This window comes from Ictidomys tridecemlineatus, chromosome 13 (assembly GCF_052094955.1).
Source record: "Ictidomys tridecemlineatus isolate mIctTri1 chromosome 13, mIctTri1.hap1, whole genome shotgun sequence".
NCBI classification, from domain to species: Eukaryota; Metazoa; Chordata; class Mammalia; order Rodentia; family Sciuridae; genus Ictidomys; species Ictidomys tridecemlineatus.
In genome coordinates this window covers 51587310-51599767 of record NC_135489.1, presented here as the reverse complement: position 1 = coordinate 51599767, position 12458 = coordinate 51587310, and the positions used below count along the sequence as shown (strand labels likewise).

Below are 12458 nucleotides of genomic sequence, written 5' to 3'. Positions count from 1 at the left end.
AATGTCAGGATATTCCACAGAAACAAAAAATTGAGGGACTAGCAGTGTAGCTCAAACCGTAGAGTGTGTACTTAGCATACACAGGGCTCTGACATCCCCCCCAAATTCACCCCCCCCATAAAAAAAATTAAAACTTGAAGAAGTAAAGCAAAAACAACATAATTAGGGCTGGGGATGTAGTTTAGCAGTAGAGTTTTTAGCTAGCATGTGGTTCAATTTTCAGTATTTATTTCATTTTATATTATTTTGGTACCAGGGATTGAACCTAGAGGGGCTTAACCACTGAGCCACAGCCACAGCCCATTTATTTATTTATTTATTTATTTATTTATTTGTAGATGGACACAATATCATTTACTTACTTATTTATTTATTTGTTTATTTATGTGGTGCTGAGGATTAAACCCAGTGCCTCACTCATGCAAGGCAAGCACTTAACCACTGAGCCACAACCCCAGCCCCTGTTTATTTATTTTTTATTTTGAGACAGGGTCTCACTAAGTTGTTTAGGGCCTTCCTAAGTTGCTGAGGCTGGCCTCAAACTCATGATCCTCCTGCCTCAGCTTCCCAAGTTGCTGGAATTACAGGCATGGGCCACTGAATTAGGCTCTCCTGGATTAAAAAAAAAAAAAAAAAAAAAAGATAATGGGTCAAGAAGGAATGTCCAAAAGTATCTTTTAATCTTGAGAGAGAAAGAAAGACCTTAAAGTTTTAAAATACAGAAAGGAATTTTATTTGGATAGTACATAGCATCTGTCTTTTATTTGGAGTAGATTATAAAGAATATAAAACATTATATATTAGAAAAAATCAATCTTTAATCAACATGACTTTTTAAAAAATGCATACAAAAATACAAATTATAGTAAGGCATTGCCCAAAGATTACTTGGTTTAAAGAAAAAAGTTGGGGGAGGTGTATGCTACTAATTCTAGTAATTCAGGAAGCTGAAGCAGGAAGAGGAAGACTACAGGTTGGAGGCCAGCCTCAGTAATTTAGCAAGACCCAGTCTCAAAATACAAAATGCAAAGGGAGGGGGATAGAGCTCAGTAGTAGGGCACCCCTGGCCTTAATCCCCACCAAAAAAAAAAAAAAAGGTCTCGATAATACCCATCTAATAGCATTGTCCAAATGTCTTGTGTGTATCCTGATAGTTATTTTCTGCATATATATGCAATTAGAATTATGCATAATAGATATGCAATGTCATTCTAACCTATTCTATAACATGTCCTTTCATTTGGCATTTAATCTTTAGTCTCTATTAGGGTATATAGTCATCTCCATCATTTAATGACTATAAAATTTTGTTTTTCTGGATGGCCACAGTTTATTTAACCATCAGTTTATTTATGAAAATTCAAGAAACATTTAGTATTTTCAGAACACAAGTTCTTACTCTGGATGCATAATTAGACTCTAGATGTTCTTAAACCATCTGAAATTATAATCAGAATTTGCATTTGTGGCGTATATCAAAATTATTTCTGGAGAGGAGGGTCTATAGACTTCAGCAGATAAACTAAGGAGTCAATGACCCAAAAGCTAAAAGAATATCAAGATTTGTAGAATTCCAATTTCAATAAGTTTTTAGAAAACAGGATTAAATCCAGTTATGGAATAGTGTTTCTCAACTTTTTAAAAATCCAAACCACCTTTTGGTATGTTATGCATACATATATATAACCACCCCTGGCAAAAATCACCACCTTTCACTCTGACATTCTGATAAACTCCCCTAAGGGAAACATGCTAAGCAGCCCCCCTTTCCTCCCCATCCCCTCTCCCCTTCACTCAATCACACTGGGAGTCATTCACAGTCGACCTGGAGCCAAAAAGATTTGGTTGGGCTTTACTTTCAGTCATTATAATATAAAAACAAGTAGATGTTTAGTTTTCCAAATGTAAAACTATGTTCTGAGAGAATTCCACCTCTAATAAGATGGCAGGCTACGTGATATAGACAAACTATCCCACTGAAAACTAATAACATCACCACGAGAGAGAACACACAGACAACTCAGGACATTTCTTAATGATCCTCTGACTATCCCATGGTGTGAAAGCGATAGGCATTCTGCAGGAACTGTGCTTTGACTTTTTAATTTGGATATTTTCCTGGGCTAGTGATGAAGCCTGATTCTCCCTGATTGGGGCAAGTCAACCCTGAGGGGAAACACCTGGTCCTGCAATAAGCCGTGTTGCTCTTGGAGATGGTGGGTAAGTTAGGCGTGTCCAGTGCACTTTCAACTTCAGATATTTTCAATTTATGATGGGTTTAACAACACATAACCCCATTGTAAGTGGAGGAACATCTGTATACACACATATTTCTTAAAAATATCAAAGGTCTAACGTAACGCCTAATGCGGTGTAGTAAGGTGTTACTGGGAAGCAGTAACCAAAACAAAGAAGGTGCTTCTGCCCTGAGGGCATTTGCTGATTCGGTTGATCATAACTTTGTGTTCTGATGGTCTCTCCCAGTAGGAAGAAACAGATAGACTTTAAAGCCCAAAGTTTACCCAAGGGAATGCCTAAATGGAAAATCACATCCCATAAACCTGGCACCTGAAAAAAATTATAACTTCCAGGTAAGGATTAACCAGCAGAAGGTAACCACTCACACATAAATCTACTTCCTACCCACCATTGTAAAAAAAATTTAAAAAGGAACAAAAACAAAAATACCTTTCTTGTACCAAGGTGGAAGATTATTCATTCAGAAGAGGTTTTAACCTTGTAAGGCCTTCATTCCCTTCTGCAGCCCCAAAACCACCTGAGTGGTTCCAAGGCTCACACCCCGATGATGATCTCCTGCAGAAAAGGGTGGTTTTGTAGGCCACAGAAAACTTTCCAAAATAAGGCTCCAAGGAAAGTGATCTGCTCACCGTAAAAAATGACCAAACATACAAGGAAAGAAGACACTGTGAATGAGAAGTGAGTAGACCCAGCATGGATTAAAATGTTAGAGTGTTAGAATTGCTGGCTGGAGGCGTAGCTCAGTGGTAGAGAGCACTTTCCTAGCATGTACAAGAGCCTGGATTCAATCCCTAGTACAGCAGTAATAATAAGGCAAATGTGCTTATATATTAAGAAACAAAACAGAAGCTTTAAAAGATGTGCAAGGAACGAGAAACTCTTTTAAAAATGATTAGAAGATTTTGGAGGAAAGGAACAGTCTAGAAATTTTTGAAAATTGAAATTTAGCTGAGTACATTGGCACCCCTGTGATTCCAGTGACTTCGAAAGCTGAGGCAGGAGGATTACAAATTCCAGGCCAGCCTCAGCAACTGAGCAAGACCCTGTCTCAGAATAAAAACTAAAAAGGGCTAGGGATGTGGTTCAACGGTAAAGTGCCCCTGGGTTCAATCCCTGATACAAAAACAAAACAAAAATCACAAGTTCAAAGCCAGCCTAGATGACTTAATGAAGCCTTGTCTCTAAACAAAATTTTAAATGGTCAGAGATATAGCTCAGGGGTATAGCACTTGCCTAGCATGTGTGAAACCCTAGTTCCAACCCCAATACAAGTAAGTAAATAAATAAATATTTTGTGATAAAGCAGAGTTCCCAAAAGAGAGTAGAGAGAAAATGAAATAGAGAATACATCAGAAGTGATAAAAGATAGACACCAATCCATATTCAGGAAGCTCAACAAATCCCAAAGAAAGAATAGAGAAGGAATTAAGACTGGACAAAACCTAGTGATCATCAAAGGAACTAGAGAGAAAAAGACAAATTAACTTCAGGGAACCAAGAAATAGACAGCATTAGAAGTCAGAAGAGAGTAACCTCAATATTCTTTTTTTTTTGGGGGGGGCACCGGGGATTGAACTTAGAGGCTCTTGACCACTGAGACAATCCTCAGCCCTATTTTGTATTTTATTTAGAGACAGGGTCTCACTGAGTTGCTTAGCCCCTCACTTTTGCTGAGGCTGGCTTTGAACACGAGATCCTCCTGCCTCAATATCCCAAACTGCTGGGATTACAGGTGTGCACCACCACAACCAGCTAACCTCAATGTTCTAGAAGAAAATTACCTCTAACATACAAGGTTTTTATCTAATGAAAATGTTCTTCCACAATGAAGGTAAAATAAGGACACATACAAAGACTGCAGGCCACAACTAAAGAAAATTACAAACTATTATATTTTAGGTATAAGAAAAGTGAGCCCAGTGAAAGATCCATGATGGTTTGGGATGTGGTTTGAATGTGTCCCCCAAAGTCTCATACTGGAAGCTTGGTCTGCAGTGTGGTGAGGAGAGATGGCAGAACCTTTAAAAAGAGGAGACTAGCAATGGTGATTAGATCTTGTCATTTGATCTCCTCCCTGTACACGTAGCCAGTTCTCTTTCCATTTCTCTGCCATGTTGTGACATAGTCAGGGGACTCTCTCCAGAAAATTAGTGCCATGCTGTTTGGACACTTCGCCCACCAGAATTGTGAACCAAATAAATGTCTTTATGAAGCACCCAACCTCGGGTATTTTGTTATAGCAATAGAAAATTGGACCAAGATATGCAAGAAGAACATAGAACAATGAGCGTGGTGAATATATGGGTAAAGACGAACAGGCATTAATAGTGTAAATCAATGAAAATGAAGTTTGGTGATTTTTTTTTTAAAGGCAGAATTAAAAATAGGACTCAAGGTGTGGCTCAATGGTAAAGCATTTGCCTAACCTATGTGAGGCCCCAGACTCAGTTTCCAGCATAGGAAAAATAAATAAGTAAATAAGAGTATAATCACCGCACCATAAATCATGAGAAAACATAGTGTTATAAATGCCTTGTATTTTCTAAAAGGAGGTTAGGGGCATTGATCAACTCTAGATATTAAAAGTTAAACATGTGGATTATCATTTCTAGACTAACCACTAAAATGAATGAAAAAAATAATTTCTAAACTTGTAAAGGGATACCTGTGCTTTAGAGAAATGAGATATACCTAAGTGAAATACATATTTTAAAAGTAATTAAACAAATGGGTCAAATCAGAAACAAACAATAGTATGGTAGGTAGAAATTCAGACATATCACTATATTACATTAAATATATATTGACTAAATGTTCCTATTAAGAAAAAAAATCATTCCAGATTTTTTAAAAAACTATGGTTTTTCTGGGAACTTCACCTTACATAAGGACACAGAAAGGCTGAAAGCCAAAAAAGAGAAAACATATACCATGTGTATAAGTCTGAATAAATAGGTTATGCTATAATAACAAAACCAAAATCTCAGTGACCTACAACAGCAAAGGTGTATTTTTTGTACATACTGAATGTTCACTCAAAGTCAGTTCTGATCTTCACCTCCTCCCACTTTCAAACAGTAAGGATTAGAAAGTGTTCTAGTTTCTATTTCTGCATTATAAGTTGCCTTAAATCTTAGCACCCTGAAACTACTATTTTATTTTGCTCACAACCCTGTGGGTCAGCTAAAGGTTTATCAAGGAAGATCTCCCGTGGGGTGTCTTATGCATAAACATTCATACTTTGCCTGGGGCTATAGTCATCTGAAGACTCAGTTGAGCTACATATTTAGGATCACCCCCTGGTATTGCCCCCTCACATGGCTGCCAGAGGAGAGTTGCTGGCTGTTCAGTGAGAGTTCAGTTGGAGCTATGGACCAGAACTCCTATATATGGACTCTACAGCTTGGCAATATAGAGGTAATTTTCTTCTCTGGTGGTTGGCTCACAGAGTAGTTGTATTAGTCAGTTTTCCATTGCTGTAATGAAATATCTGATACTGGGTAACTTAGAAAAGAGGTTTGTTTAGCTCACAGTTTTAAAAGCTGAAAGTCTAAATATGATAGTGGCAACTCTGGCAAGGGCCCCCTAACTCTATCACCTCAAGACAGATGGCATCACACTGGTGGGAACATATGCAAGAGGGAGAGATTACGTTGCCAGACAGGAAGCCAAACAGCCTGGGGAGTAACCAGGAATATCCTTTTATAACTTCCTTCTTATGAGAAAGAAGTCCTATGAAAGCTATCTTAATCTCTTCTAAGAACGGCATCCTCCATGAACTGAGGACTTATCACCAGGCCCCACCTTTTAAGGGTTCCACCACCTCTTAACCTAAGCACACTGGGAAGCTAGGGATGCAGCTTCTAACACATGAACTCTGGTGGCAAACTACATCCAAACCGTAACACAAGACCCCACCCACCATGAGACTGAACCTAGAGCCTCACACATCTGCATATTTACTCTATCACTGAGCTTCCTGCAGCCCCCAGCAGTAGACAGCAAACATGGTAACTGTCTTCTCTCAGAACAGGCTCCCAGCAGAACCAGGCAGAAGCCTTTCCTGACCCAGAATCCCCTCCAGGCATCCTGTTGATCACAGACAAGTCCCTAAGTATTATCCACATTGATGGAGAGGGTCCTTGGTCCTCCTCTCTTAAAGGGAAGGCCACCAAAGACTTTCAAATATGTCTTAATTACCAAAAAAGGGAATAAAGTTGACATTCTTCAGAGATAATATAATGGCCTACATGTAAGTGCCAATTAAACTATTGATAAATTAAAATTTGTTTGAAATTTTAGAAAGGTTTCTAGTATGCAATTATTTTTAAAAACAAATAGTTATAACTTTACCAACAACAAATACAAGATTAAGTAAGAAAAGTTAAAAAAATTATGAAGTATGTAAAACCAAATATAATAAGCATACGGAAGACTTCTCTGGAGAAAATTTTAGAACTTTATCGAGAAACATTAAAGAAGAAATAAATAAATGAAAAGCTATATCTTATTTATGGATATGAAAACTCAAAATCACAAATTGTAAAAATGTCAGTTTGCTTCAAATTGATCTATAAATTCAATGCAATCTCAAAAAAAAAATCCTGACAGTCTTGTTAAGTATTTCCAAAGTGCAATGTGTAGCTAAGACACTCTTTAAAAAAAGGGCAAGAGGAGACTATTCTCCTCATCAAGCATCAAGACTTATAATTAGCCTATAGTAATGAGACATGTGGTGTGGACACAGGGACAGGGCAGTGGCCCAATAGAATAGACTAGAGAGCACAAAAATAGTCCCATGCACATACGGAAGCTTGAGAGGCAGGTTTGAGATCAGTGGGGAAGGGACAATATTATAGTAGATGGTGCTGGTACAAAGGGGTATTTATTTAGAAAAAATAAAATAAAATTGTACTACGTCTTTGTATTAGGGTTCTCCAGAGGAACCGAATAATAGAAGACAGAGAAAAAGAAAGAAAGAGGGGAAAAGAAAGAAAGAGGGAGAGAGAAAAGAAAGAGAGAGAGAGAAAGACTCATTTATTATAAATAATTGGCTGGAACAATTATGTAGGCAGAGAAGTTTAATATCTACAGACAGCAAGTGAGCAACTCAGGATGGTCAATATGTAGTGAATTCATCAGCTTTCTATCACTGTAACAAAATGCATGAGAAAATCAACTGAAAGGAAGAAAGGTTTATCTTGGCTCACAAATTCAGAAGTGTCAGTGCGTGGTCGATTGACTTTGTAGCTTTGGGCCTTTGACAAGACAGAACATGATGGCAGTGACCACATGGTGGAGCAGAGCTGCTCTCCTCTGGATGTCCAGGAAAGAGAAGCAAAGAGAGAGAAAAAAGCAAGAGAAGCAAAGAGAGAGAAAAAGGCATTCAAAATGTCCCCTTCAAAAGGCTCCTGAAGTGACCTCCTTCCTTCATCTAGGTCCCACCTCCTCATAGCACCACAGTCTGGGGACCAAACCTTTGGCATATGGTCTTTGGGGAGCGTATCACATCCTCAAACCATAACACGTAGTACCAATCTGCAATCGTAGCCTGAGAAACAGGAGAGCAGAGGGCATAGTTTGAGTCTGCTGGCCTGTAGGCTCAAGACCCAAGAAGATGAAATGTTTCAGGCTCAGTCTCAAGACCAGAGAAATGGATGTCCCACCTCCACCCGTCATTCAGGAGTGTCCTCAGACCTGGCCCTTTCATTCTACTCATGTGTTCGACTGGTTGAAAGAAATCCACTCACATGTCGGCTTCACTCAGTCCACTGATTCAACTGTTACTCACTTCAGAAACATCCTCAAAGACACACCCAGAATGTTTGACCAAATGTCTGGGCGCCACATGGCCCAGTCAAGTAGACACATAAAATGAACCATCACAATCTTATACTCTATCCCACCTAATCAATTCTAGTTGAGTTTAAGACTCAAATATAAAAAGCCAACAATAAAGCTTCCAAAAACGATAAAGGGTTAAGAAAAGGTTTCTGAAATAAAATACAAGGAATATGAAATTTTTTAAAAAAACAAGTCCCACATTTGCTTCAAACTTGATCCTTCACAGAAGAGGAAATCAAAATGTCCAGAAACTGTTAAAAAAAAAAAAAAAGTGCCTATCCCATTAGTAATTCAAATTAAGTAAGTTAAAACCACAGTGAGATATCATTATATGCTTGGCTAGTAAAAAATTATAAAGTGTAACAATGTCAAAAGTTGAGAAAGGGGGTTGGGCACTGTGACACATGTCTGTAATCCCAGTGACTTGAAAGACTGAGGCAGGAGGATAGAAAGTTCAAGGCCAGCCCTAAGTAACGTAGCAAGACCTTGTCTCAAAATAAAAAATAAAAAGCGGTGAAAGTTTTTTAGAAAGAAGTGGAATAATAGAAATTCTCATGCCCTCTTTTGTGAATATAAATTGATATAAGCATTTTTTTTGAAAATTATTTGGCATTGTGAAGAAATTCCCAACCTGCAATTCAGAAATTCCCTAGAAAAATCCCTTTTTCTTGTGTGCCAGAATGCCTGGACAAGAATGATTATGATAGCATTGTTTAAATATCTATCCCATGACTGGAAACAGCCCATCAGAGGACTAAATTGAAGTTTATTTTAAAGCTTTTAATTGGCTTGGATTTTGTTTTGTTGTTGTTGTTTTGGGTTTGGCTTTTGGAGGGTTTTCGTTTTCAATACTGAGGATTGAACTCAAATGTGCTTTATCACTGAGCTCCGTCCCCAACCCTTTTAAATTTTGGACAGGATCTTACTAAGTTCCCCAGGAATTTGCAATCCTCCTGCCTCAGCCTCCCCAGTAGCTGAGATAACAGGTATGTGCCACCATGCTCAGCTTTTAATTGACTTTATTATTTTATTCTAATGCCAGGCTTCATTCCAGTTAGCAGAATAAGTGTTCCTATGAGCAAGAGTAGAAAATGTTCATTTCAGACAGAAAAGAGTTAAAGAAATCAACCCCCAAAACTTGTATTTTAAAACTACTTTCCTTTTAAGGATGAGATAAAAACAGAACAATAGAAAAATGATTGTTTAACATAGGATTACTTTAGGTTACCATTTTTTTGTGAAAGAAGTAAGGCAAAGGGAACTTCATTATGGTGCTAATTCAAACTGCCTGTTTGAGAAATAAATTTGTCTGTTACCTTTCTAAACCTAACTTTTTTTCCTAAACCCCATTTCTTTTTTCTTTCTGTTTTTTTTTTTTTTGGGGGGGGGGTGTACTGGGGATTGAACTCAGGGACACTGAACCACTGAGCCACATCCCCAGCCCTATTTTGTATTTTATTTAGAGACAGGGTCTCACTGAGTTGCTTAGTGCCCATCTTTTGCTGAGGCTGGCTTTGAGGTCATGATCCTCCTGTCTCGGCCACTGGGATTATAGGTGTGCGCCACTGTACGGGCTCTAAACCTCATTTCTTAAAAGGACAGATAAATAGATGTTTCGGCTTAATGATGTGGAACTACAATGTAATTCCATTGATTTTTAGACTGGTCTGTTGGGACATAGTGAAGGATCTTAGACTAAAACAATGGCCTCCTGTAATTTTTATTTAAGAAACTTAAATATAGCCAGGCATGGTGGTACATGCTTATAATCCCAACAGCTCAGGAAATTGAGGTAAAATGATCCCAAGTTCAAAGCCTGCCTCAGCAACTTAACAAGACCTTGCCTCAAAATAAAAAATAAAAAGAGCTGGGGATGTTGCTCATTGGTTAAGCACCCCTGGATTCAATCCCCAGTACCGCCCCCCCAACCAAAAAAAAAAAAAAAAAGAAACTTAAATATACATCTATAGTTAAATGTATTTTTATTGTATTACTTTTAGGTAATGAAATTTTTGTATTTTCATAAGCAATGAAAATAGGTGTGTCTATAAAAATATACACGAATCTACCCACAACACTAAGTAAAAGAAACAAAACCTGAATATATTTTATATATATATATTTTTTTCATTAAACATAAGCATCAACAAGTGTAAATAACCTATATTGTTTAAGAATGCATGCAGAAATGGAAAAACTAATTTTTAAACGGCAAGGAAATAGTGGCAAACATTAGTAGAGTGGTTCCTTCTGGGCTGGGGAAGAAGTTATCATAGGGTACAGGTGTTGGGGGTGCCAGTCAGCTTTCCATTACCGTGACAAAATAACTGAGACAAATCAACTTATAAAGAGGAATGTTTTATTTTGTCTCATGATCTCAGAGGTTTCTGTCATCATAGTTTGACTTCCAGTCTACAGCAAGGAGAACATGAGGGTGGGGAGCACATGGTGCAGGGAGCTGCCTACCTGCTGGCTGCTGGAAAATAAAACACAGAAAGGAAAGGGCTGTGGTCCCGATAACCCCCTCAAGGCAAGCTTCCACTGATCCAACTCCCTCTCACTGGGCCCCACTTCTCCAGGGTTCCACTACCTCCTATTAGCAGCTCAGGCTAATGACACAGCCTTTAACATACATGGGCCTTCTTTTTCGCTTATGCAATTCATAGCAGGAGGTGTGAACTGAGGGCTTCTAGGGGTGCGGACAACATTTTTTATCTTGGCCTATAAGGCAGCTACAGAATTTATTTGTATTCTTTAAGAATATTTTACAGATCCCAGCAGCTCGGGAGGCTGAGGCAGGAGGATAGCGAGTTCAAAGCCAGCCTCAGCAAAAGCAAGGTGCTAAGCAACTCAGAGAGACCCTGTCTCTAAATAAGATACAAAATAGGGCTGAGGATGTGGCTCAGTGGTTGAGTGCCCCTGAGTTCAATTCCTGGTACAAAAAATAATTAAAAAATAAATTATTAAAAATACTGGACTCACATTCACCTGCTGTGTTTGTCTGCTTTAGAGCCAGTCGGTGTCTTCCCTGGGCTCTGAAGTCCTATAATGTCTCTAATGTGTTCTTCTTGAGAGCCTGTTAAAATATTAGCAATAATACACTAAAAACAATCAATAAAAAATTACTAGTACCATCAGGAACAGCAGCACAGGCCTATAAGCCCAGCTACTCAAGAGGCTGAAACAGGAGGATGGCTAAGTTTGAGGCCAGCCTTGGCAACTTAGTGAGATCCTGTCTCAAAAATTTGGCTCAGTGGTAAAATGCCCCTGGGTTCAATTTCTAGTAACTAACACACACACACACACACACACACACACACACACACGTTACTAGTATCAATGAAATATTAGAGCTATTTTTTTTGTGAGATCATGTAATTCTTTTAGAGTTAAAATTTTAATGTTATTGAGGTAGAATTCACATATCATAAAATTCCCAATGCATACAACTCAAAAATTTTTTATTTTATTTATTTGTTTATTTATTTATTATTGATACTAGGAATTGAAGCCAGAGATGCTTCCCCACTGAGCCTCATCTCTAGCCCTTTTTTTTGGTTGTTGTTTGGTTTGTTTTAAACTTGGAGACAAGACCTTGCTAAATTGCCAACACTGACCTTGAATTTCCCATCTTCCTGCCTCAGCTTTCTGAGTAGCTGGGATTAAAGGCATGCACCACCATGCCCAGCCAATTCAATGATTTTTTTAATAATTTACAGAGTTGTACAATCAACACCACAACCTACCATCAAACTTTTTTTTTTATTTTGGGGGGTGAGGGGTACCAGGGACTGAATTCAGAGGCACTTGGCCACTAAGCCACATTCCCAGACCTATTTTTGTATTTTATTTAGAGACAGGGTCTCATTGAGTTGCTTAGCACCTCGCTTTTTGCTGAGGCTGGCTTTGAACTCAGGATCCTCCTGTCTCAGCCTCCCGAGCTGCTAGGATTACAGTTGTGTGCCACCTCCCCTGGCTCATCAAACATTTTTATCTCCCCAATTACCAGTCACTCTCCGCTTAATTCTAAATCCTGGCAACCCCAAATCTACTTTCTGTCCCTCAGAATTAAAATCTGTGCTTTTGTTTAATTGGCTTAAACTAAAGCAAACTATTTTTCAACATAAATTGCTTGAGATTGCCCGGAATCTAATCTCCAGGAGAGTTAATTTGGTAATTTAGCCTATGATCATTTTTCCATTGGGGCACGGTTTGAGTGGTGCTGTCTTAAAGAAGTTGACACATAGGAAGCAGCCACCGCCCCCCACCCAGAAATGCTCTTCACTTGAAAAGGTCTCTTGTCCTCACCATTACCCACCCCCCCCCACCAACACACACAATTTCTAATGGGGTAT

At 38.5% G+C, this 12458-nt stretch overlaps 1 protein-coding gene and 1 long non-coding RNA gene across 30 annotated transcripts in view; one reads left to right on the top strand and one right to left on the bottom strand.

Annotated features, from left to right (window-relative positions):
* Positions 1-12458, top strand: part of Dlgap1 (DLG associated protein 1) — an 878199-nt gene that overhangs the window by 753503 nt on the left and 112238 nt on the right. The gene's annotated exons all lie outside the window — the stretch shown is intronic.
* The window catches only part of LOC120886307 (uncharacterized), a 28745-nt gene continuing 26736 nt past the window's right edge, over positions 10450-12458 (bottom strand). For 9 of the 10 annotated variants that reach the window (XR_013429677.1, XR_013429681.1, XR_013429679.1 and 6 more), the window contains one exon: positions 10450-11179. This is a non-coding gene — a long non-coding RNA (uncharacterized LOC120886307). The remainder of the gene's footprint in view (positions 11180-12458) is intronic. The other variant, XR_013429672.1, reaches the window with a different exon arrangement.